The sequence below is a fragment of the Molossus molossus genome, unplaced genomic scaffold (assembly GCF_014108415.1).
Source record: "Molossus molossus isolate mMolMol1 unplaced genomic scaffold, mMolMol1.p scaffold_m16_p_17, whole genome shotgun sequence".
In the NCBI taxonomy this organism is placed as follows: Eukaryota; Metazoa; Chordata; class Mammalia; order Chiroptera; family Molossidae; genus Molossus; species Molossus molossus.
The window spans coordinates 24,912,731-24,939,709 of record NW_023425352.1 but is presented as its reverse complement, the minus strand read 5'-3'; the positions used below and the strand labels follow the sequence as shown (position 1 = coordinate 24,939,709).

The window sequence follows — 26,979 nt, the reverse complement described above, 5'->3', positions numbered from 1 at the left end:
ACATCATTAAAATGTCCATATTACCCAAAGCAATCTATAGATTCAATGCAATCCCCATCAAAATATCAACGGCATACTTCACAGAATTAGAACAAGTACTTCAAAAGTTCATATGGAACTAAAAAAGACCTCAAATAGCCACAGCAATCTTGAAAAGGGAGAACAAAGTTGGAGGGATCACATTACGGGATTTTAGGTTATACTACAAAGCGACTATAATCAAAACAGCATGGTACTGGCACAAGAACAAGCATATAGACCAGTGGAACAGAACAGAGGACCCTGAAATGGACCCAAGGCAATATGCTCAATTAATATTTGACAAAGGTGGCAAGAGCATACAGTGGAGTAAGGACAGCCTCTTTAATAAATGGTGCTGGGAAAATTGGACAGCTACTTGCAGAAAAATGAAACTAGACCATCAACTTACACCCTACACAAGAATAAACTCTAAATGGATAAAAGATTTAAATGCAACTCATGAATCCATAAAAATTTTAGAAGAAACTGCAGGCAACAAAATTTCAGATATCATATGCAGCAGAATTTTCACTGATACATCACCTAAGGCAACAGAAACAAAGGAGAAAATGAAAACATGGGACTACATCAAACTCAAAAGCTTCTGCACAGCAAAAGGAACAACCTCCAAAATGGAAAGGCAACACACTCTATGGGATAGCATAATTGCCGACAATATATCACATAAGGGGCTAATTTCCAATATATATAGAGTACTCATACAACTCCACAAAAAGAAGAGAAAGAACCCAATTAAAAAATGGGCAGAGGACCTAAATAGACACCTCTCCAAACAGGACATACAAATGGCCAAAAGACATGAAGAAATGCTCATCATCACTAATCATCAGAGAGATGCAAATTAAAACAATAATGAGGTATCATTTCACACCTGTCAGAATGGCCGCCATCAACAAATCATCAAACAATGTGTTGGCAAGGGTGTGGAGAAAAGGGGACTCTAGTACACTGCTGGTGGGAATGCAGACTGGTGCAGCCACTATGGAAAACAATATGGTGTTACCTCAAAAAATTAAAAATTGAACTTCCATTTGACCCAGTGATCCCACTTCTAGGAATATACCCTAAGAAGCCTGAAACACCAATCAGAAAGAATATATGTACCCCGTGTTTGTAGCAGCACTATTTACAATAGCTAAGATCTAGAAACAGCCCAAGTGTCCATCAGTAGGCGAATGGATAAAAGAGCAGTGGTACATATACACAATGGAGTACTACGCAGCTGTAAGAAAGAAAGATGTCTTATCCTTTGAGAGTACATGGAGGGACCTGGAAAGTATCATCCTAAGTGAAACAAGCCAAACAGAAAAAGACAAGTTTCATGTGATCTCACTTATTTGTGGAATATAATGAACATAACAGTCTGAGGAATGGGGTAGTCCCAGAGACGTGGAAGTGGGGTACAGACTGACAATCCCCAGAAGAGGAGGTGGTGGAGGAGAGATAAACCACAGAACTCATATGCATGTATGCATGAACAGTGGACATGGACAACAAACTGGGGACAGGGCAGGGAGGGAGTGGAAGGGGGGAATTAGTGGAAGGGGAAGGAGAAACATCTGTAACAAAAATTAATTAATAAAAAATAAATAAATTTAAAAAAATTGTAGATACATATATTTATATGTATATATTTATGTGTATGCACATTTGTGTGTGTAAAAGGCTTGAAAACTTTTATCTAGACACTTTTAAAGACACACACACACAGAAATATATATATATATACACACATATATATTCTACAGTTGACCCTTGAACAAATGGGTTTGAGAGGCATGGGATCACTTATATGTGGATTCTTTTCAATAAATACTGTAAACATAGTTTCCTTTATGATTTTTGTAATAACATTTTCTTTCTTCTAGCTTACTTTATTGTAAGAATACAGATTATAATACATATAACATAACATACAGAATGCATGTTAATGACTATGTTATCGGTAAGACTTCTGGTCAACAGTAGGCTATTAGTAGTTAAGCTTTGGGGAAGTCAAAAGTTATATGTGAATTTTTATTCTATGGGGGTTGGTGCCTCTAACCCTGGCATTATTCAAGGGTCAACTATATTACTTTAAACATTTCTCATACACATGAATTATTCATATAATTTTAAAAATTAAAAAAAACAAATGTTAGAATATGAAAACAAGAATAATTATCATTTGACTTCCCTTTCTAAACGAGGAAACAGACAGAGGAAGATTAGTCTGGGACTAAAAGCCAAGACTCCACAGTCCAGGGCTAGTGTTCATCCCATTACATCATATACCTCATTGTCTCTGTGAGAGTTTTTTCCATAGATTGATCTGCCAGAGATAATCTAGATCAAGTGTCAGGAAACTTTTTTCTGTAAAAAGAAAATAAGTGAATATTTTTGGCTGTCAGGATCTGTCATCCCCCCCCCCCCCCCGCCCCTAATTCCTTAAAAATGTAAAAATTGGCCCTAGCTGGCTTGGCTCAGAGGTTAGAGCATCAGCCTTCAGACTGAAGGGTTGCAGGTTCGATCTCCGGCCCCTGTTGGGTTTGTGCAGGAGGCAACCAAAAGATGTGTCTCTTTCACATAGATATTTCTCTCTTTCTCTCCCTGCCCCCCCTTCCCTTCCACTCTGTCTAAAATCAATGGAAAAAAATCCTCAGGTAAGGATTAACAAGAACAAAAATATGTAAAAACTGTTCTTAGCTCTCAGAACAATGCAACATTGGGCCACAGACCATATCTGGTCCACAGACTGACCTAGATGAAGTAGAAAAAGAAAAAAAAAAACCACCAGAGGCAAAGTGACCTGTTAGAAGGCTGTTACTGCACTCCATAGCAAAGATGTAGAGACCCCCAACTAGGGTGTGTGAGTGTAATTGAGCGGAGAACTGACAAGACTGGAAAGAAGCTTAAATGATAATTGTGCTCAAACCTCCCCAAGTTTCTGTATCAATACAGACTGTGTTTAAAATGGCCAGCAAGGTAAGTAATTAATTTATACAATTTTAAGGGAGCGCTGGATTTCTGTTTTGACGTACATTCATAGCTGAAGTCTGAGGGCAATGTGGCCAATGTACCCTTAAGGATGTACAATGTTCCACTTTGTTTTTAATACTAGTACATTGTTTGAATATTTGTAGATAAGACAGAGGAGGCTTTAGCAGAAGGAAGGGACAGTGCTCAATATAGGACTGAGGATTGGCCCAGAGGGACCATAATCACTCAATGTCAGAATATTGCTTTATAGTTTGCAAAGTGCTTCTACAATGCATGCCACATTTAAGACTCAGAATGACCCAGAACAGAGACCTTGAACTCAGGTCAGCCGATCATATCCAGTAATATTCACACTAGACCAAATTCAATGCAAAAATACATTTGTGGATTGAAAATTTTGTTCAAGGTCTCAATATATGAATTTCCAATCTTCCTCTAAGACATTGATTAACTAAAAATAATTGAGATTTTGCCTGCTCAGTTTTACCTGGCCACACTCCAGCAAGATTTGACTGCCCCAACTGGTACTAAAATTGTGTGGGTTTAAGAAATTCACTGTTTTTTGTTTTGTTTTGCCTCTTCGTTCTGTTGAAGAAATAAAGCTAGGTCTCTCTTATTTTCCCCTACTAAAATTTCATTTCCCTCAATGAGCATATGGGAAAGATATATATATTAGCTTTTTGTTTCTTGCAATTATTTGTGGATTTGAATTTCCACAAGTCACTCTAAAAAAAAAATTTCTATCTCCACAAGAAAATATATAATACGAAGAATCAGAAAAGAAACAAACCAAAGAGAAGAAAAAAAAGCTTAGCCAAGAAAGAGAGGGAAAGAGGAGAAAGTATCAGACAGTGATAAGAAAAAGTCTACTGGGTACTGAAGAAGTGGTTTGGAAGACAAAGAGGACTTTAAAAAATGTTGCGCTCATCTTTGGATTGTATTTCTTTGACCAAGACAAAATGTGGTTACCAGTGTTCTAGGAGTGGCACATTAATTAGTGCCCATAGCCAGACTGTTGGCTAGGAGCTGCAGGAGACAGTACAAAGACTAAGACTTGGCTCCTGCTCTTTTTTTTTTTTTTTATCCTCACCTGAAGATAAAGCGGGAGGGAGAGAGGGGGTAAGAGAGAGAGAGAAACATCGATATAGAGAGACACATCAACTGGTTGCCACCCACACGACCCCAACCAGGGCAGGGACAAACTGCAACTGAAGTACGTGCCCTTAGTGGAAACTGAACCCAGAACTCTCTGGTCTGTGGGCTGATGCTCTAACCGCTGAGTTAAACCGACCAGGGCATTGGCTCCTGCTCTTAAGTTCACAGGCTTGTGGGGGGGAACAGACACAAACAACTAAGGCACTTTACAAGTGCAATAGAAGTACAGAAGTCATAGTGCCTAGCTCTGCCTGGCAAAGCTGGGAAAGGCTCTACAAGGAAAGTCACATTGGAGCTGGTCTAGGAAGTTCACAAACTAAAGAGTCAGGGAGAATGTGTTCTGGGCAACTCAAATAGTCACAGAAATGTTAAAGAGCAGGAAAACATTCAGATAATGCCAACACATTTGAAGCATAAAAAGCTGAAGTATAGGGAGCCAGGAGGTAGAAAGATAGGGAATAGAGGAGAGAATAGTCAGAAATGAGGGAGGAATCCAGCTAAGATCAGTTGAAACAAATCTAGACGTTTAGACGTCATTGTTTAGGCAATTGAGGGCACAGTGATGTTTGCATATTTTAATATTAACACAGTTTTACTGCAAGAAAAAAAAAGATGGGAGCTAGAAATTAGATGGAGGTGGGGCAGGAAAATTAGAAGGCTGTCACAAATAGAAGAGGCAATGGATGAATTAGTTTTAGAGCCAGATGGACACGGGTTTAAAAATTAACACATTATGCCCTGGCTGGTTTGGCTCGGCAGTTAGAGTGTCGGCCAGCAGACCAAAGGGTCTCAGGTTAGATTCCTGGTCAAGGGCACGTACCTGGGTTTTAGGTTCGATCCTAGCCCCGGTCCAGGTTGTGTGAAAGGCAACCAATTGATGTCTCTCTCTCACATTAATGTCTCTCTCTCTCTCTCCATCCCTCCCTCCCTCCCTTCCACTCTATCCAAGAATCAATGGAAAAATATCCTCGGGTGAGGATTAACAACAGCAACAATGACAGTTACACATTGTTTAACCTTGTGAAATTACATAATCTCTCCAAGCCTCTGTTCTCTTTTCTGTAAAATACAGACAATAATGCCTACCTTTGCAGAACTGTTAAAGTGATATGTGTCTAAATATGATAATGTAGTATCTAGCTATATATTAAGTAATAAATGTTTGTAACAAAAACATTGATAGTGCAATGGCATTGAGGATAAGGAGACAGATTACCATGTACAGGATTTGGGGACTGATTAGATATGGAATTTAAGGAAGATGCTAAAAGAGGAAAAAATCCTGTATTTAGCAAATTTGTTCTCTGTAATAAACATCTCTAATATCAACCCAGTGAACTGCTAACATCTGCCTCAGCTAGACACCATGCCCAGGAGAACATAATTCTCTAGCAATGCCATTTGGTATGAGTTTAAGTTTCTCTTCTTTCTTATATCTCCCTCTACATAATTAGCTAAAGTTAAGATTCTCTATTCAAAGATTTCATATATTCAAAAGAAAAGTATTGAAGAATTAATTATATTACATAATTTATATCCAAAGTAGAGTTATAATCTAATTAGCAACAACATCAGTTGCAAAATGCTAAAAGAACTCCATCTCTTTTTACTCAAACCTTGAGTAGCTTATAGAGGTCCTATAACCAAATTGAGATGACTTAAGTCACTACCCCTAAAGCTTGCAAACTGTACATAATGGAAGTCAATCAACATTTTAAATTATTTATCTTTTTTAATGGTAGGACTGTTGAGATGAGCTGCAGGACAGAAATTATTTGTAATCTATTTTCATGTAACTGTGTATAAATCTCCATAACTTCTTATGGGATCTTTTATTAGTACATAACAGAGGCAACATAGGGCCCAGAAATACTTGGAAAAAGAATTGGCCTCAGAGAAGACAGAATTATTACTGGCTTTTGTTTCCTCCTGAAATATAAAATACCGTCATAAAGACATTTCATTTGTGAGAAAAACTGGTCTAAAATTTTTCCAAATCAGCAGCCCAAATGCACTGACAGAGCCAGGGATGTAAAGCACTGAGTGCCCACCATGGCGTGGAAATGCCTGAATAAGAGCAAATAAAATGAAATTAAAGCTTTCGCTGGGAACATGTAAGATGGATCTTCAAAATTTTTTAAACCGATTTATTGAAAGGAAAGAATTTAAGAACTTAAAAAGAAGGGGATGATTCCTTAATAAAAGCAAGCAAAGTACCATACTGAATGACTGGCGGAGCCTCAAATCCACAAATAATTGAGGGGAATAAAGTAAACAGTTAACTTTTTTTCTTTTCTTATAAGATCAGTGAGGGAAATGAAATTTTAGTAGGTGAAAATGGAGTACTTAAGCGTTATGAGACCTACTGCTATTTCTTCAACAAAAATAAGAGGCAAAACAAAACAAAACAGAAATACTATAATTTCTCAAACCCACACAATTTAGTGTCAGTTGGAGCATTAATCTTCCTGGAGGAACCATAAAATAAAAATTAAGATTGCTCCAATATGTTGCCTAAAGGCCAAATTGCAAACACTTCTTAATCCAGGACAGCCGCATTTAGTAACGTGCTATAACATCAGATGTATGTCTGATCTAGTATCTTCTTACATAGAGAATGAATGTTTATTAAGAAAAGTTACACAGGTCTTATGAAAAAAAAAAAAATCACCCTAATGGAAGCTGAGAAATCTGAACTGTGGCAGCACTAACTAGATACCAGCCCTTTACATTCAAGGGCAAAGGGAGAAGACCTTAGAGGATGGACATCCATCTACTACCAAACTGAAGCCAATCACATTCCAGATGCCCTGCCCACTAAACATTCAAAATAATGGGAGCTATTGTTAGCCTTTACCCCAAGGCCAGGCCCCTACAGCAAAGATCAATTTTAAAAAACATTATAAAACTTTTCAAGATTAAATATATATATATATATATATATAAAAGAGTATACACAGTATAATTTCAACAATATAGAAAATAATATGCACTAAAAAAGATTGGAAGGAAATATGACATCATTCCTTGTTTTTAATCCTTGATGGTAAGATTATTTTTCCCTCTACATACTTCTATATACCTCATTACGCTTTGATACAATTTTTATATTTTTTCTTTATACTCCTCTAAAATTTTCATATTTTCCACAATGAGCAATCACTAGTTTAACAGCAAGAAAACAAATGTTAAAATATTTTTTTAAATGAGAGGCAGGAAAAAGCTTAGTTCTAAGGGAATAATTCTAGAATCTTCTTTAGAATGTAATCATCTACTGTGAAAGTTAGCATCACCAAAAGTCTGTGACTGTGATTTAAAAACAAAATCAACAGACTAACACTTCACATGCCCCAGTCTCTGGTCTTCCTGTGTTTGCTTTTCCTCTGTGCAAACTCGATAAAATGCTAACAATAATCTCATTCCATGAAAAGTGTGTGAGTGAGAAAGGGAAAAAAGAGAGCAATTTGCACTTGGGGAGAGGAAGAGTATTTGGACAGGTCACTAGAAGAAGGAGTGTCTGAAATATTCAGAGAAATATTCACAGGTAAAAATGCATATAAAACTCCAAAGGAGATACAGTTGAGGCTGGCCTTACCAACAGGGAGGAAAGTATGAAAATATTGCTATGGACAGGAGACAGCAGAGTACAAAAAGAATAGCAGAAAACATACAAACTTTGTATGTGTGTGTGTGTTTTTTTTTCCACATAGGATTCACAACATTCCTCAGAAAATTCAATTTAGTTGCCCTGTTCTAGCTTGCTAACCAGAACCAATTTAATTTTAAATCTACACGCAGAGCCAAGGGGGACAAAATATTTTGCAGTTACTTTTAGCTCCCTCTTGGAAGGCAGACTAAGATTTAACCAGTTCTGTTCTGGCTGTAATAGCCACCCAGGTTTATCAGGGACCTAAATGGTGTCCTTTGCTTGAAGATTAAAGAATAGAAAACTCTAACAATTACTTGCTTTGTTTAGTAACTTAATGGGAGTTTTTTGAGAATGTGGCAAACTGCTTTTGATTTATCTACACAGGGATGAAATATTGATGCAAGAGAGCAATTTGTTACATAGACAATGTCTACCCCTTGCTATAAATCTCCCCACTGTCACACTCTATTTGACACCCAGTTAGGTGATTTTTGAAGAACTAGTTTATTACTGCATTTAACAAAGAGCAGAAAACTGATATATGACTCTTGTTGCTTCTCAGCTACCAGGAACAGGTTTCTCAGATATCAGTCTATGCAAACGTTTCTTGGTTTTATGCTCTATTGTGACAGATAGGTAAACAAGCTGATAAAATCAAGTGCTTTAAAAAAGGAAAAGTTATCATATTCACGTATGCCCTAGCTTGTCATGAAAACTTCAAACAGTTTCTGGTTCTGCTTACCATCTGCACAGATTTATTCCAAATAACATAACCAAGATTGTTTCTTGATTTCTTTCAACATAAATAAAATCATTAAGTTTGGGGAGTGTTTATATTCTGGGAGATAATCAGATCATCTATTCTGATTAGCCTCAACACATAGGCCTGGCCTCTGCCTTTACACAGAGCTGACCCCTGCTCCCCTCCTCAGTCAGCCTTCCACATATAAGCTCTACTGTATCTCTAGAGCATCTATCCTTGCCATGCCTCCTACTGAGAGGAAATGAGGCTACTATAGGTCTGACTTGAGTTTCCCTTGGGCTATACTGTGATCTGTCTTTATTAAAGGCAAAATATAGGCCTCACATGGGGACTTGGCAACTATTGTCAGATTGTACCAGGTTTTTTGATTCTTGCTTTTTTGATAATGTAAGTAGATAATGAAGAAGACTTTTTTCCCCCTATTACAAAAGTTTATTTAACAAAAAAGAATGAAAATGTACAGGACCAAATTTTCATATTGTAAAACAGGTGTTGTGGATGGGGGACATGTGGAAGCAGTTGCTTTCTATGGTAAACACAACCATTCTTTACACTCATTCCAAGGCTTCTAATATGATGATGCTGTTTCCTTGTATTATCACTGGTCCAATATTGTTCTGTTGCCCACTTTTTGCCACCTCCACACATTCATCTATCACAGATTCATAAAGGGATCAAATCCCTATAATAGTCCTTGGACCAGTCTGCCACCATTTAATTTCAGTGATAACTTCTTGTCCATAAAATGTTTTCATCTCAGGAGGGTAAGCTTTGCTAATGATGTCTACTCGACGAACTCAAAGATGCTTCCAAATGGAATTCCTCCCTCACACTTGGAAGAAGCCATTTATAAATGTTACACAAATACAGATCCACCCAAGACTATTTTATCATTGTAAGTTTAAATGCAGACACTCTCCCCACCACCTCAATTCACTTATAGCTGGTTGAAAACTGGAGGAATTTGAGAAAGAACCATTAGCATTTTTACTAGAAACAATTCTTATAGGCAAATTAAGAACTAAACTATAAATATTCTAACTATATACATTAGATATTCAATAAATATGATGGTGATTCAAAATTTAATTCATCAGATTCCTGGATTCAGGGGAAAACAACTCAGGAATATAAATTATATAAGCAATCTTCAGGTGAGTAGATGGGAATAATTCTGAAGTCAATTCTGAAATAAAGCACAAATCCTACCTTCACCAGTTAACTTCTCTGAACATCAATTCTTGATGTTTAAAATGACTATAGTATTTTCTACTACCTCATAGAGCTGTTCTGAGAACTAAGTCACCTAGTTTGATCCCTGAATGATTACTCAATAATTGGTATCTACTCTTTATTTTCTTCCCTCTTGGAATGCTTTTACCTACCACTATAAGCTGAAAAATAAATGAATGAGTGAATAAATAAAAGAAATGATAAATGAAGGAACAAATAAATATTTAGTAACACTTGTAAAAAGGGCTCTGGTAGGCATCTAGCAATAAAGTTTAATTTCTTTTTTGTTGGTCTTTCTAATGGCAATATCACAGGGAATTTTAATGAAGAGCCATCACACATCACTAGCCACATTTTACTGAAGATATAACACAATATAATTTTTCTTTTTCTTTTTTTTTTTTTTTTAATCCTCACCCGAGGATATTTTTTTACAGATAGAGTGGGAGGGAGAGAGAGGAAGGGAGAGAGAGAGAGAAACATCGACGTGAAGGGACACATCGAGTGGCTGCCACCCGCACGACCAACCAAGGCCGGGGACAAACTGCAACCGAAACCGAAGTACGTGCCCTTAGCCGGAACCGAACCCGGGTCTCTCCGGACCGCAGGTCGACTCTCTAACCACTGAGCCAAACTGGCCAGGGCCACAATATAATTTTTCTGATCAAGTTATATAAAAATGAAAATGATATGTCAGGGCCATGCCTGCCAGGTAACTCAGAACCTCAGTCCTTATCTATGGCATCACCATATTTATGTAAACATATGTGATACACACATGAATGGTGTTGACCCCATAGTAAGGCAAGTAAGGAAACTGCTCTCAAGTAATGAAAAGTGGTAAGATGTAAACATCATCAACAACTCCAGTTAAAGAATACTGAAACTGCCCTGGCTGGTTTGGCTCAGCGATTGGAGCGTCGGCCTGTGGACCAGAGAGTCTTAGGTTCAGTTCCCGCTAGGGGCACGTACCAAAAAAAAAAAGAATACTAAAACTGAGTTTTCTTAAGTTCCTTAAATTTAAGTTCCTTTCATTTCATTCATTTACATCCCATTTCATGAATATTTGTTCAAGGAGACTCTGTAGTAGACATTGTGAGCAATACAAAGAACATAACTCAATTTTGGTTCAGTTCACCAATATTTATTGAGCACCTCTCATGGGCCAAGCACTGTACTAGGGGCAAAGATTATAAATAAAAATAAGACACAACCTGGTCCATTACAGAGAGGGTACAAATAATTATAATACAAAACATAGAGCTTGCAATTACAGACTGGTAGGAGATTCAGTAGGAATACAAAAGATTAAGTAGCCTAGCCGGTGTGGCTCAGTGGTAGAGCATCGACCCATGCACCAGGAGGTTGTTGGTTCCATTCCTGGTCAGGGCACATGCCCAGGTTGTGGGCCCAATCCCCAGCAAGGGGCATGCAGGAGGTGGCCAAACAATGTCCTTTCTCATCGATGTTTCTCTCTCTCTCCCTTTCCCTTCCTCTCTCTCTCTAAAAATCAATAAAGAAGAAAAAAGATAGTCAGTTCTGAACAGAAATTCAGAAAAGCTTCAAAGAGAATGTGATACCTGACCAGATTTTTAGTAGCAGTGACAAGTGGACACAAAAGAGAACAGTCTAGAAAAAGAAAAAATCATATATACACAGGCAGGCAATGTGCCCAACTATGATTGACTCCATGTCACTGGAATAGAGAGCACATGGAGGAGAACTGAAGGAGAGAGGTTAGCAAGGTGAGCAGAGGATAAGTTATAAATTGCCTCACCTGTCATGCTAGGAAGCTTGGCTTTTTTCCCCTCTAAATGCTAATAAGACATGGAGGCTTTCTAAAAAGGTCACATTTGTATTTTGTACCTATAAAGAAGATGAACCAAACATCAACAAGACAGAGGCAGAGAGAACAAATGGAAAGCTACTAAAATAATCCAAGGAAGTAAGGATGATGGAATTGCACTAAGCTAATAACACAGGGAATGGAAAGAAAGAACAAATTTTAAATATATTCAATAGACAAAATTATTATTTTAGATTAATCAATATTTATGGAAAAGTACAGGAGTGTTCTTCCTACTCACATCAGAACATATATTTGAAGCATTGAGAAAAATTATTAGATACCAAAGTGGCAAAGCTTTAGCAGATTCCAGAAAAAATTAAAATAAAAGGCCAGATAGTTGGATATGATATCTAGAAAGAAAGGGATGAAGAAGTTTTATTAGACAATGCACTTTGATGCCAGGGAATTTATTTTTAGGAGAAAATAGTCTACTTTTTGGTTCATTTGACACTAGCAGTAAATTTTGTACTGTAGTCTAGCAACGCAGTATGTAACTGTGGCAGGCATGGATATGGCCCACTCAGCTCTCCTCTCTTCAAGAAAACCTGCTGCTAGAAGCATAGCTGTCTGACAGCCTCCAGCTGTCGTACCTTTAGATGTAATGCAGCATTCAGTCTGAGGCTGTACTCCCCACGCCACCCTTTACCCTCTGACTCCCATGCTGCTCCCAGACAATGAATGACTAAGCACAGAAGGTGAAGTAGAGCTAGGCCACCCCCCCAATACAAGTTTCTTTAATGGGGAATGTTTGCCTAAAGACTCCCATCAGTCTGGCCAAGACTTTCTTAGAATTGCATTATGGTCTAAAGATCTTCCTGCCCAATATTCTTTCCTTCTGCACTTTTCACAACTGTCAGACCTGCATCACTGTCTGAAGGCTCTCTTTGCCTATGCCTGCTTCTTTTTTCTTTACCCTTCTTGGGTGTTTCTCCAAATAAAACTCATGCAGGTCTAATTCCTGTCTTGGTGCCTGCTTCTTGGAGGACCTAAACTGACACAGTAGTTTAAGTTAAGTTTATGAAGAATAAGAATCACAAGGAAACCTGAGGTCCTCTGCAGAGAATCTCACACCTAAACCCTCTCTGGGACAGAAATGTAACTGGTCCTCAGGATTTTCCAGATTACACAATGACCCAGTGTTTAACAGCCCTCACAGTCAGACATTTTATTCCTAATGACTTACCCACCTCCCTTGGGTCATATGTTTCATTCTAAGTTCCAGAACATCTTTTACTAACATTTCATATAATTGAATTAAATTAGATTAAACTTTCCATAAAAAACAAAAACAAAAAACAGATAACTAAAAATAGTGAAAACTCTACCCATAAAAATTTTGTCTTGAACCAAGGAGTTCTCAACTTAAATAATCATAGTCTCCTCTCTGAGCCCCAGGGGCACCAGCAATTCAGGCATACAACAGAGTCTTCCTCCAGAGTACAGTGTTCATTCACTTCTCAGGAGAATTTGCCTTTCCTGTTGCAAGCAGCTTCATCCAGCTGCCAGGAGAATATTTGGATGACATTGCCTCAAAGTCAACACACAAGAATTCTAGTCAAGGGAGGCAGTCTGGCATGACAGTTAAGTATGCAGACTCTGTACTCCTACATACTTCGGTCTAAATCCTGGCTCCACTAGGTGCTCAAACTGGGTGACCGTAGGCGAGTTTTTTTCCTCTCTGACCCTCAGTTAACTTCATTTGTAAACTGATTATAATAATAGTGCCTACTGGTATGCTTGGTGTGAGAATTAAATGAGCCAAGGCAGATAGAGCGTTTAGCACTGGTACATATTAAGTACTCAGTAACTGGAAATTGCTATTATTTATGTTATTTTCATCAGTGGGAACATCTGCCCTGGGAGCGGACGGAGTTGCTCTCCACATTGGAGAGGCCAGTGACCATATAAAGTGATCTGGCCTCTTTTTTCACTAGAAAGCTGAGAAGCTATGTAAGTGGCCACACATTAAGGCTCAGCCTTCACTCACAGCAGCAAAGGGGAAGCTGGCCTCTCTCTGAATAAAGGGCAGACAGCTGGAGAGTGCCAAAAAAGGGATTACCAAAAGATTACGATGGTCAGGGGAAAGCTGAAATAACTATTTTAACAGACAATTTGTGCTCCAATTACCATCTAAACGTTCATGGTAAATAAGGATCCATAAAAACACATCTGTAAAATCCCAACTTTAGTGACTGGGGCTTTGCATGGTTCATTAGCACATGCTCTTTTGCCCAACTGTGACATCACTTATCAGCACAGCCTTCTCTTTTCAAATTCTATTCTCTAGCAATTGGAGCAGTGTCCTGTGAGGAAATGTTCTAAAATCAGTATAATCACAGACCTCCTCCCATGGGTGCAGGAGAATCTTATAAAGGGAATATTTTCCATGATGTTCTTTCACCTACTCTCATGCTTCTCTTTTAAGGTAAGGATTAGTAACTATAAATTAATAGGTGACAATTTGGGTAGAAAGACTTGTGTGCTAGATACAAGCAATCAGCTGTGAGGAAAGCCCTAAATCTAGGACCTCTCTGGCATTTCCAGAGATTCTGTGAGCTATCTAATATCGTGTAAATTTCCTTTATGCTTTAGCTAGCGTGGGTTATGTATTTTCAACTATAAATCCAAACTGATAGAAAAATTTAGATAATGTCCTATCTAGATTTTGATATACAGACAAGGGTTCAAGTCCCAGCTCTGCCATTTACTGGTCCTGTTACTCTGAACAAGCCATTCAATCTCTCTAGATCCCATTTCCTCATCAGTATATGATGGAACAGTAATACTATCTTTCATACAGAGTAAGTGAGGAGTAATGGAGATAATGTATGTCATGTTTTTAGCACAGGGCTTCATACATAGTTTGTGCTCATAAAAAGTACTGAACTATTATGATTATCAGGAATGACAAGATAGGGTACTCAATCTACTTCCCTGTAACCCATCCTTACTCCCTCGTGAGAAGTAAGGTATCTGAGAGCCTAATAAATTTAAGTTAAGCTACAAAACACCATCAGGCTAAGCAAAAAAGGTATGTTTGCCTTTGCCTTAGAGGCATTCCACTCTAAAACACAGGATGAATGAACACAAAAGGAGAGGAGTCTCACAATCTTTGAGCACAAACATGAAAACAACACGAAATTGACATACTATGAGAAGGGGACAGAGAAGAAAAAAGGGGAAGGAGGGAGAAGAAAGAAAGACTGAGCACATATCTGAATCATATTCTATGAAATAAAAGGAAAACTGTAGGAAACAGAAATGGTTTGTCCAATCCTCAGGGCTCTTAGTGCATCTGCTATGGAAAAAGAGTAAGATTACTTATTCCTGGTGATTGAATATGCCTGTACAACAACAAAGTTACATTGTGATACTATTTGTTATAATATAAATAAAATTCTAGGAAGAAAAGTAGGAGAGTTGTATCTATATAATGCAAAACAAAGCTGAATTTATGAATAGAATTAGTAATTTACTCTATGTCTATGTGCCTAGATAGGCACTGGAAATAGACATTGACTTTATCTTCAGGAAATTCAGATACTAGGGGCAGATAATATATAGCAGCTAATTGTGAATTCTACAGTCAAGCTACTGATTACATTGGCTGGTCCTCAAGCTGAATGGTTTTTCTACTAAATAGGCACATAGTTAATTCCCAATCTCTTTAAATCTTTGTTTAAATGTCACCATCTCAATTAAGCATACTATGACCACTCTAAAATAATACATCCTCCCTGCAAATCTAGAATTCCCAATCCCCTTTACACATCTCTATTTTGTTTTTCTATAGCATTAATTAATTTTAATTTAAAAAAATTGTATTACGATAACTGTAGATTCATATGCAGTTTAGAGAAATAATACAGAGAGATTCCATGTACGCTTTACCCAGTTTCCTCCAATGGTAACATCTTTCAAAACTATAGTAAAATATCACAAGTAGAATATGGGCAATGATACAGTCAAGATATAGAACATTTCCATCATCACAAGGATCCTTCATATTCTCCTTTTATGGCTAGGTCTTCCTCCCTTCTATGCCATTCTCCCCTATTCCAGTTTAAACCCTGGCAACCACTAATCTGTTCTCTGTTTCTGTAATTTTGTAACTTCAAGAATGTTATATAAATGGAATCATTCAATATGTAAACTTTGAGGATTACTTTTCTTTATTCATCATAATTAACTGGAGTTTCATCCAAGTTGTTGTATCAAAAGTCCGTTCATTTTCATTGCTGAGTAGTATTTCATGGTTTGGAGGCACCACTACTTGTTCAACCATTAACCCATTGAAGAACATCTAGGATGTTTCACATTTTAGGCTATTACAAATAAGGTACTATCAACAATCACGTACAGGTTTTTGTGTGAACATGTTTTCATTTCTGAGATAATTTCCAGTGGTGCAACTGCTGGGTCAAAAGGTTACAGTAACATACTATTTTTAAGACACTGCCAAAGTGTTTTCTGGAGTAGCTGTGCCATTTTACATCCTTACCAGTAATGTATGTTTCTTCATATCCTCACCAACATTTATTGTCACTATTTTTAATTTTAGCAATCTCACAGGTGTGTAGTGATACCTCATGGTAGTTTCATTTTGTATATCCCCACTGGCTAAAGGTACTGAGCATCTTGTCATATGCTTATTTACCATCTGTATATCCTCTTCATGTGAAGTACCTGTCATGTCTTTTGTTAGTTTTATGACTGGATTTGGATTGTTTGGGTTTTTATTGTACAGTTTTGAGAATTCTTATTTTATTTTTATTAATTTATTTTTGTTACAGATGTTTCTTTCTCCCCCCTTGATTCCCTCCTCCTGATCCAGTCCCCTACCCCCAGAACTGTCTATATTCGTTGGATACGCATACCTGTGGTTTATCTCTTCCCTACCCCCAACCCCCTCCACTGACATTTGTCAGTCTGTACCCCACTTACATGTCTCTGGATCTATTTTGTTCATCAGCTTGTATTGTTCATTATATTCCACAAATAAGTGAGATCATGTGATATTTGCCTTTCTCTGACTGGATTATTTCGCTTAGCATAATACTCTCCAGGTCCCTTCATGTCATTTCAAAGGATAAGAAATCTGTCTTTCTTACAGCAGCATAGTATTCCATTGTGTATATGTACCAGAGCTTTTTTATCCACTCACCTATTGATGGACACTTGGGCTGTTTCAAAATCTTAGCTATTGTAAATAGTGCTGCTACGAACATAGAAGGATATATTCTTTCTGATTGGTGTTTCAGGCTTCTTAGAATATATTCCTAGAAGTGGGATCACTAGGTCAAAAGGTAGTTCAAATTTTAATTCTTTGAGGAAACACCATACTGTTTTCCATAGTGGCTGCAACAGTCTGCATTCCCACCAGCAATCTACTAGAGTCCTCTTTTCTCAACACCCTCACCATCACTTGCTGTTTGATGATTTGTGATGGTAGCCATTCTTGCAGGTGTGAGGTGATACCTCATCGCTGTTTTAATTTGCATCTCTCTGATAATTAGTGACATTGATCATTATTTCATATGTCTCTTGACCATTTGTATGTCCTGTTTGAAGAAGTATCTATTTAGGTCCTCTACCCAATTTTTATATGGATTCTTTGTCTTCCTTTTGTTGAGTTGTATGAGTACTCCATAAATTCTTGAAATTAATCCCTTATCTGATGTATCGTTGGCATTTTGCTCTCCCTTTCCATTTTGATGCTTGTTTCTTTTGCTGTGCAGAAGCTCTTTAGTTTGATGTAGTCCCGTGTATTAATGTTTTCCTTTGTTTCTCTTGTCTTAGGCATTGTGTCAGTGAAAATTCTGCGGCGTGTGATGTCTGAAATTTTGTTGCCTACATTTTCTTCTAGGATTTTTATGGATTCACGAGTCACATTTAACTCTTTTATCTATTTATTTATCTATTTTGAGTTTATTCTTGTGTATGGTGTAAGTTGGTAGTCTACCTTCATTTTTTTTGCATAGCTGTCCAATTTTCCCAACACCATTTATTAAAGAGGCTGTCTTTACTCCATTGTATGCTCTTGCCATCTTTGTCAAATATTAATTGAGCATAATATCTTGGGTTCATTTCTGGGTTCTCTGTTCTGTTCCACTGGTGTATATGCCTGTTCTTGTGCCAGTACCAGGTTGTTTTTATTATAGTGGCTTTGCAGTATAACCTGATATCTGCGATTGTGATCCCACCTACTTTGACCTTCTTTTTCATGATTGCTGTGGCTATTCTGCATCTTTTTTGATTCCCTATAAACTTTTGGAATATTTGGTCTAGTTCCATGAAATATGTCATTGGAAATATGTCATGGGGATTGCTTTGAATCTATAGATTGCTTTGGGTAATATGGACATTTTAATGATGTTAATTCTTCCAATCCATGAACAAGGTATATGCTTCCACTTTTTATATCTTCCTCTATTTCTTTTTTCAATGTCCTGGAATTTTCTGAGAACAGATCCTTTACTACTTTGATTAAGTTTATTCCTAGGTATCTTAGTTTTTTTTTTCTGCAATGGTAAATGGGATTATTTTCTTAGTTTCTCTTTCTGTGAGCTCATTATTGGTGTATAAGAATACCACTGATTTCTGGATGTTAACTTTGTATCCTGCTACTTTTCCAAATTCATTTATTAGCTCTAGTAGATTTTTTATGGAGTCATCTGCAAAAAATGACAGTTTTACTTCCTTTCCAATTTGGATCCCTTTTATTTTTCCTTCTTCTCTAATTGCTATGGCAAGGACTTCCAGTACTATGTTAAGTAACAGTGGCAAAAGTGGGCATCCCTGTCTTGTTCCTTTCTTGAGGAAAATGTTTTTAGTTTTTGCCCACTAAGTATGATGTTGGCTGTAGGTTTTTCATATATGACCTTTATTATGTCGAGATATGATCCCTCTACTCCCACATTGATGAGCGTTTTTATCAGAAATTGGTGCTGAATTTTGTTGAATGCTTTTTCAGCATCTATTGATAAGATCATGTGGTTTTTATTTTTCATTGTATTTATGTGGTGTATCACATTTATTGATTTCTGAATATTGTACCAGCCTTGCATTCCTGGGATGAATTCCACTTTGTCATGGTGAATAACTTTTTTGATGTATTGCTGTATCTGATCTGCTAATATGTTGTTAAGGATTTTGGCATCTATGTTCATCAGGGATATTGGCATGTAGTTTTCTTTCTTTGTAGTGTCTTTGTTTGGCTTTGGAATTAGAATTATGCTGGCCTCATAAAATGTGTTTGTAAGTCTTCCTTCTTCTTGGACTTTTTGAAATAGTTTGAGGAGAATGTTTGTGTTAGATCTTCTTTGAATGTTTGGTAAAACTCCCCCGTAAAGCCAACCGGGCCTGGGCTTTTGTTTTCTTAGAGTTTCCTGATTCCATCTTCAATTTCCTTAGTTGTTATTGCTCTGTTCAAATTTTCTACCTCTTCCCAATCCAGTTTTGGGAGACTATGTGTTTCTAGAAATTTGTCCATTTCACCTACATTGTCCAATGTGTTGGCATGTAATTGTTTGTAGTATGTTTCAATGATCCTTTGTATTTCCGTGGTATCATTTGTTATTTCTCTTTCTATTCTGATTTTGTTTATTTGGATCCTCTTTTTTTTTTTTTTTTTTTTTTTGGTGAGTCTGGCTCAGGGTCCATCAATCTTGTTTATATTTTCAAAGAACCAGCTGTTTTTTTCACTGATCTTTCTAATTGTTTTTTTAGTTTCTATGTTGTTTATTTCTGCTCAAACCTTTACTATTTCTTTCCTTCCACTTTCTCTGGGTTTTTCTTTTTGTGTTCTTTCTAGTTCTTTAAGTTGTAGGGTTAGACATTCAATTAAAATTTTTTCTTGTTTCTTGAGGTAGGCCTATAGTGCTATGACCTTCCCTCTCAGGACTACTTTCACTGCACCACATAGGTTTTGTGTTGTTGTGTGTTTGTTTTCATTGGTTTCCAGGAAATTTTTAATTTCTTCCTTGATCTCCTTGGTAACCCATTTGTTGTTTAATAACACGCTATTTAGCCTCCATGTGTTTGAATGTTTTTGTTGTAATTAATTTCTAGTTTCATGCCATTGTGATCTGAAAAGATGCTTGATATGACTTCAATCTTCTTGAATTTGTAGTGACTTAATTTGTGTCCTAACATGTAGTCTATCTTTGAGAATGCCCCATGTGCACTTGAGAAAAATATGAATTGTGCTGTTTTGGGGTCTAATTCTCTGTAGATATCTATTAAATACATTTGATCTAGTACATCATTTAGAGTCTCTGTTTCCTTGTTAATTTTTTTCTAGAGGATCTATCCAGTGATGTCAGCGGAATTCTGAAGTTCCCTGCTATGATTGTATTGTTGTTGATTTCTCCTTTGAAGTCCTCCATAAGTTTTTAAATCTATTTTGGTGCTCCTATGTTAGATGCATATATATTTACCAAAATTATATCCTCCTGTTGGATAGACCCTTTCAATATTATGTAGTGTCCTTCTTTGTCTCTAGTTGTGGCCTTCATTTTGAAGTCTATTTTATTGGATATAAGTATTGCTACCCCAGATTATTATTTTTTCCTTTCCATTTGCTTGGAAACTTTTTTTCCATCCCTTTACTTTTAACCTATGTGAGTCTTTTGTTGTGAGGTGGGTCTCTTGTAAACAACATATAAATGAGTCATGCTTTCTTATCCAATCAGCTACTCTGTGTCTTTTGATCTGAGTATTTAATCTACTTATGTTTAAGATTATTATTGATATGTACTTATTCATTGCCAGTTTTGTTTGTTATGGTTATATTCCTCTTCCTATTTCTTCTGCTTATTATAGTAGTCCTTTTAACATTTCTTGCAGTGCTGGTTTGGTGCTAATATATTCCCTTAGCCTTTTTTTTTTTTTGGTCAGGGAAGCTCTTTATTTCACCTTCTATTTTGTATGGTAGCCTTGCTGAATAGAGTAGCCTTGGGTTCAGATCCTTGTTTTTAATTACCTTGATTACTTCATGTCATTCCCTCCAGTGTTTCTGTTGAGAAGTCAGCTGAAAGCCTTATGGGGGTTCCTTTGTAGGTAACCTGCTGCTTATTTCTTGCTGCCTTTAGGATTTTCTCTTTGTCTTTAATTTTTGGCATTTTCATTATTATGTGTCTTGGTGTGGGCCTCTTTTGTTTCTTCTTACTTGGTGCTCTCTGTGCTTCTTGAACTTGTATGCCTTTTTCCTTCACCAAGCTAGGGAACTTTTCTGTCACTATTTCTTCAAATATATTTTCTACCCTTTGCTCATTTTCTTCTTCTGGCACACCTATGATGCAGATGTTGATATGTTTCATATTGTCCCACAGTTCTCTTAGGCTGTCTTCATGTTTTTTAATTGTTTTTTCCTTTTGGTTTTCTTTTTTTTTTAAATTTTTTTTTCTCCACTGACATTAGAGAGAGAGAGGAAGAGAGAGGGGGAGAGAGAGAGAGAACATCGATGAGAGAGAACATCAACTGGCCACCTCCTGCATGCTCACCTCTGGGGATTTGGCCCACAACCTGGGCATGTGCCCCGACCAGGAATCGAACCAGCGACCTCCTGGTTCATGGGTTGATGCTCAACCACTGAGCCACACCAGCCAGGCCCTTTTGGTTTTCTGATTGGGTAATTTTTTCTACCTTGTCTTCTAATTCACTGATCTGGTCTTCCACTTCCTCTACTCTGCTGGTTATTCTTTCCAATGTGTTCTTTATTTCTGCTATGTCATTCTTCATTTCTAATTGGTTGGTTTTTAATACTTCTATATGTTTTTAAAATTTTTTTATTAATTTATTTTTGTTACAAATGTTTTTTCCCTTTCTCTCCAGACCCCTCCTCCCTATCCTGCCCCCTCCCCCCCAGCAATGCTTTTATATCTTTACTAATGCTGTTGAGTTTCCTCATGATTATTACTCTGAACTCTCTTTCTAATATCTTGATCAATTCCATTTCACTTATTTCTTCTCCTGTCAAATTATCTTGTTCTTTCTTTGGGATTTGTTTCTTTGTTTCACCATTTTGGCTGTCTCAGGGGGTTTAGGAGCCTGGCTAATTTCCCTGTGAGTATTGATGTTCCACTGATTGTGGCTCCCTCTGCTGGGTTTGGATGAGTGTGGGAGGGCATGTGTTAAACATCATTGTCAAGTCTTACTTTCCTGGATAGATTTGCAAGCCAAGGAAAGGTTCAGTTATCCTCTAGCTTTTTGCCTGGAGGCTATTAGTTTCAGTTACTTGATGAGCCTGGATTTGTAGGCCTCAGCTAAATGAAAAACCCCTCAACTGTAAGAGATTTCCAGTGGGTGGGGCACTTTCTCAGTATCAGACTTTAGACGTTAATAAGCCTCAATCTGCATTTCTCTGTTCTAGCCTGTTGGTACTGAATTCCTGTGGGAAGGGCCATTGCTCCCCAACCCCCAGCCCTGGGAAGGAGCTCTTTGAATAAGATGGCTACTGTCCTGTGAGGGAATGATTCAGTACAGAACTCCCAGTGTCCTCCCATCCAGCTCTTCACTCTCGCCTGAGCCAGGAGCCCCTGACTCTCTCCACTCAGTTCCAGTCCAGTCCACCCTTCCTCTACTGGAGCCCAAGGTGAATGGCTGTAACTGATTTGGTGCTTTAAAAAAACCCCGCTTTCTCAGCGGGAAGCACACACTGCCAATATAGTCCTCACTGCTGTTTGTGGGCTCCCAGCACGCCCCCAACATGCCTGTGCAGTTCCTACCAGGCTCGATTTGGCATCTTTCTGTCCCTCATTGTACTGGCTCTCTTCCACCTGCTCTTCAGTTGGTTTTTCCTGATTTGTCTTTATTTTAGTTGTAATTCCAGTTTGGTCCTGGTAAACGGTCTGTGTAGCTTCCATTCACTCTGCCACCATCTCTGTTAGAGAGTTCTTTATATGATCATTCCTAAGTATTCACAGGGGATTGATTTCAGAACCCTCTGTGGATACTGAAAAAATCCCAGGATGTTCAAGTCCCTTATATAAAATAGTATTTGGATATAGGCTACAGCAGGGTATGCTTACACACTTCATTCGTGTGGATTCAGCATAGTGCTCAGTAATTGGAAAATTCAAGTTTAGCTTTTTAGAACTTTCTGGAACTTTATTTTTCAAATATTTTTGATCAGCATTTGGTTGAATTTGTAGATGAGAAACCCACAGATACAGAAGGCTGACTATATATCCATTTTGTCAAATATGTGATTTGCAAATATCTTCTCACAGTCTGTAGCCTGTCTTTTTATCATCTTAAGAGGGCCTTTCACAAAGCAAGCTTTTGATTTTGACAAACTCCAACGTATTAATTCTTACTAGTCATGCTTTTGGTGCTGAGTCTAAGAATTCTTGGCCTAGTCGTAGATCCTGAAAATTTTCTGGTATTTTTTAGAAAATTTACAGTTTTAAGTGTTATGTTTTAAGTCTATAATCCATTTTGAGTTAATATTTGTATAAGGTGTGAAATAGAGGATGTCCAATTGCTCCAAAACCATTTATTGAAAAGGTTATATTTCCTTCTTTGAATTGCCCCTGCACCTTTGTCAACATGATTTGGACCTATTTTTATAAAGCTATTTATAGTTTCTCTATTCTGTTCCACTGATCTGTGTGTCTATGCCTCTGCCAATACTGTATATTCTTGATGACTGTAGCTACCTAATAAGTCTTGAAATTGGTAAGCTGATTGTAACCAATTTTTTTCTTTTTCAAAATTAGCTGTTCTTCTTCCTTTGCTCTTTCATTTAACTTTATCTTTCTGTTTCTACAAAACATCTTGCTGAAATTTTGATAGGATTTATGTTAAATCTGTATATTAATTTAAGGGAAATTGTCATTTTACTATGTTGTCTTAAATCAATAAACATAGTGTGTCCCTCCATTTATTTAATTATCTTTTCATATGCTTATAATTTTCAGCATACAAGTCCTGCTCATGTTTTGGTAGATTTACAAATAAGCATTTCACTTTTTTTTGGTAATTATAAATAACATTGCATTTTTTCATTTCAGTGTTCACTGTCCATTGCTAACATATAGAAATACAATAAATGTTTATATGTTGATCTTGTATCTTTCATTCTGCAACTTTGCTAAATTCATTTTTCAGTTCCAGTTTTTGTTTGTTTTTGGTAAACTCCTTTAAGATTTTCTAAATATGCAAGCATGTCATCTGCAAATATAGAATTTTATTTATTTATTTCTGTTCTATGTGGCTTTTATTTCCTTTTCTTGCCATATTGTAGTGGTAGAACATTCAGCATTATCTTGAATAAGAGTGGTGAGAACAGAAATCCTTGCCCTGGTGCCAATCTTAGGGAGGAAGCATTTAGTTTTTCACCATAAAGTATATTGTTAGCTCTATGTTCTATATAGATGCTCTTTATCAGTTAAGGAATTTCTCCTCTATTCCTATTTTTCTGAGTTTTATCATGAACAAAATGGTGAATTTTGTCAAATGTTTTTCTGCATCAATTGATATGATATATCTTATTCTTTAGTCTATTAATATGGTGGATTGAATTGATTGCTTTTTGAATACTGAATCAGCCATACACCCTGGAATGAACCCCACTTGGTCATGGTGTATAATTATTTTTATGCATAACTAAATTCTATTTGTTAATATTTTGTTAAGGATTTTTGCATCTATATTAACAAGCAATGGTGGTCTGTAGTTTTCTTTATTTGTACTGTGTTTTTCAAGTTTTGATATCAGGACAATATTGACTTCATAAAATTGAGAAATGTTTCCTTCTCCTTTATTTTCTGGGGGAATTGATAGAATTGGTGTTAATTTAGTAGAATTCTCCAGTGAAATCATTTGAGCCTGGAAATTATATTATTATGGAGTTTTAAAATTACTAATTCAATTATATTCATAGTTAAAGTATTTAAATGAACTATTTCACATTGAATAAATTATGGTAGTTAATTTTTACATTTTGTTTTAATTAAAGGTATTGAGGTAACATTGGTTTATAACATTATATAAATTTCAAATGTCCATTACAATTTGATATCTACATACTCTATTGAGTGCCAACCATCTGAAATCTAGTTTCCTTCTGTTACCATATATTTGACACGCTTTATCCAATTCATCCTCCCCACACTAACCTTCCTCTCTGGTAATCACCATTCTGTTGTCTATATCTATGAGTTTATGTTTATTTCTTTGATTTTTTTGGAGGAATTGGTCCATTTAATTTAAGTTGTCAACGTAATTACATGTGTGAAGTTGTTTGCAGTATTCCCTTATTATACTTCTGATGTTTGCAAGGGCTGTAGTAATAGCCTATTTCACTTCTGATGGTAATCTGTGTTTTTCTTTTTCCTTTTTTGTCTTGCCAGCCAATCAATTTTATTACTTTTTTCCAAGAATCAGTATTTTGATTTTTGGACTACATGAATGTAGACCCCATTAAAATAATCAGAAAAGGAACAATGGCCTCTGCCAGCACTTTTGTCTGGCAGAAAGCTGTCCCCAACAGCTCTCACCCTGATGCCAGACAATTCCATTTCTCCCCATATGTCCCTGGTTCCTTTCAAGCTGCTTCCCCAGCACTGGAGCTCAGAGGAAATGACTGTGAGTAAGCCCATGTGCAGGCCCTTTAAGAGGAGCTGCCTGTGACTACTGAAGCACTCCATCTCACTCAGCTAAAATCTTCACTGGTTTTTACAGCCAGAAATTATAGGGACTTCTCTTCCTGGCACAGTAACCCTGGACTGGGGAATCTGGTGTGAGGCTGGGACCCTTTATTCCTCAGGGGGGACATCTGCAGCTGAGATATCCATCCCAATTTTAAACTGCCACACATGGGTGTGGGACCAGCCCATTTAGTATCTCTGCCCTTCCTACCAGTCTCAATGTGGCTTATTTTTTACATCTCTAGTTGTAGGACTTCCATTCAGGAGGTTTTGAATGACGATTCTTCTGTAGTTTAGTTGTAATTTTTATATGGTTGTGCGAGGATTTGAGTACCATATTTACCCAAACTGCCATCTTGACCAGAATTCCTCCCAGGTTGAGTATTTCCTAATGTTTATTTTTCAGCTCCCTTATTCTTTCCTCTGTTCCCTCCATTCTGCTCTTTAATTTGATTATTGTATTTTTCAGTTTTAAATTTTTCATTTGATTCTTCATTATACTATTTCTTTGTAGATACTTTCTATTTATATTTGTTTCAAGTATCTTCCTAATTCCTGATTGAAGCATTTCTATTGTAGTTACTTTAAACTTGTTGTCAAATATTTTTACACTTCTCTTTTCTCAATGTTAGCATCTGCAATGGACTAAATATTGCTTGTGTCCCCTTAAAATTCATATATTGAAATCCTAACTCCCATTGCCCAATTTGATAGTAGTAAGAGGTGGGACTTATAGAAGATAATTAGGTCATGAGGGTGGACCCCTCATGAATTGAATAGTGCCCTTATTAAAAAGAAAATTAATATGGCTTAATGCAATCCATTTGTTTATCTTTTTCTTTTATTTCCCTTGCCTGAGGAAATATATCAGAAAAAGTTTTGCTAAGAGAAATGTCAAAGATTTTACTGCCTATGTTTTCTTCCAGGATTTTTTTTTATCCTCACCTGAGGACATTTTTTTTGCATTTATCTTCAGACAGAGCAGGAGGGACAGAGGGAGGCAGAGAGAGAGAAACATCAATGTGAGAGATGCATATTGAGTGGTCACCACCCACACAATCCCAACCTGGACCGGGGACAAACTGCAACTGAAGTACATGCCCTTAGCAGAAACATAACCTGGGACTATCCAGTCTGTGGGTCGACGCTCTAACCACTGAGCAAAACTGGCCAGGGCTTTTCTAGGATTTTTATGGTTTTGAGTCTTATATTTCAGATTTTAACTCATTTTGAGCTTATTCTTGTATGTATACGGAAGTGGTCTAGTTTCATTTTTTTGTATGTATCTCTCCTTTTCCCATCACCATTTATTGAATAAACTGTCTTTATCCCATTGTATGTTCTTGCCTTCTTTGTCAAATATTAGTTGACCATATAGACATGGGTTTATGTCTGGGCTCTCTACTCTGTTCCACTGATCTATATGTCTGTTTTTATGCCAGTACCATGCCATTTTGACTACTATGGCCTTGTAGTATAGTTTGATATCAGGTAGTGTGATACTCCCAATTTTGTTCTTCTTTCTCAATATTGCTGAGGCTATTCAGGGGTTTTTGTGGTTCTATATAAAGTTTTTGAATTATTTGTTCTAGTTCAGCAAAATACACCATTGGTATTTAGACAGGAATTGCATTGAATCTATAGATTTCTCTAGGCA

At 36.9% G+C, this 26,979-nt stretch overlaps 1 protein-coding gene and 1 pseudogene across 3 annotated transcripts in view; both read right to left on the bottom strand.

The window, feature by feature from the left end:
- The window catches only part of HPSE2 (heparanase 2 (inactive)), a 667,750-nt gene that overhangs the window by 411,502 nt on the left and 229,269 nt on the right, over positions 1-26,979 (bottom strand). The window lies entirely within an intron of this gene.
- Positions 9,143-9,361, bottom strand: LOC118632234 (annotated as a pseudogene).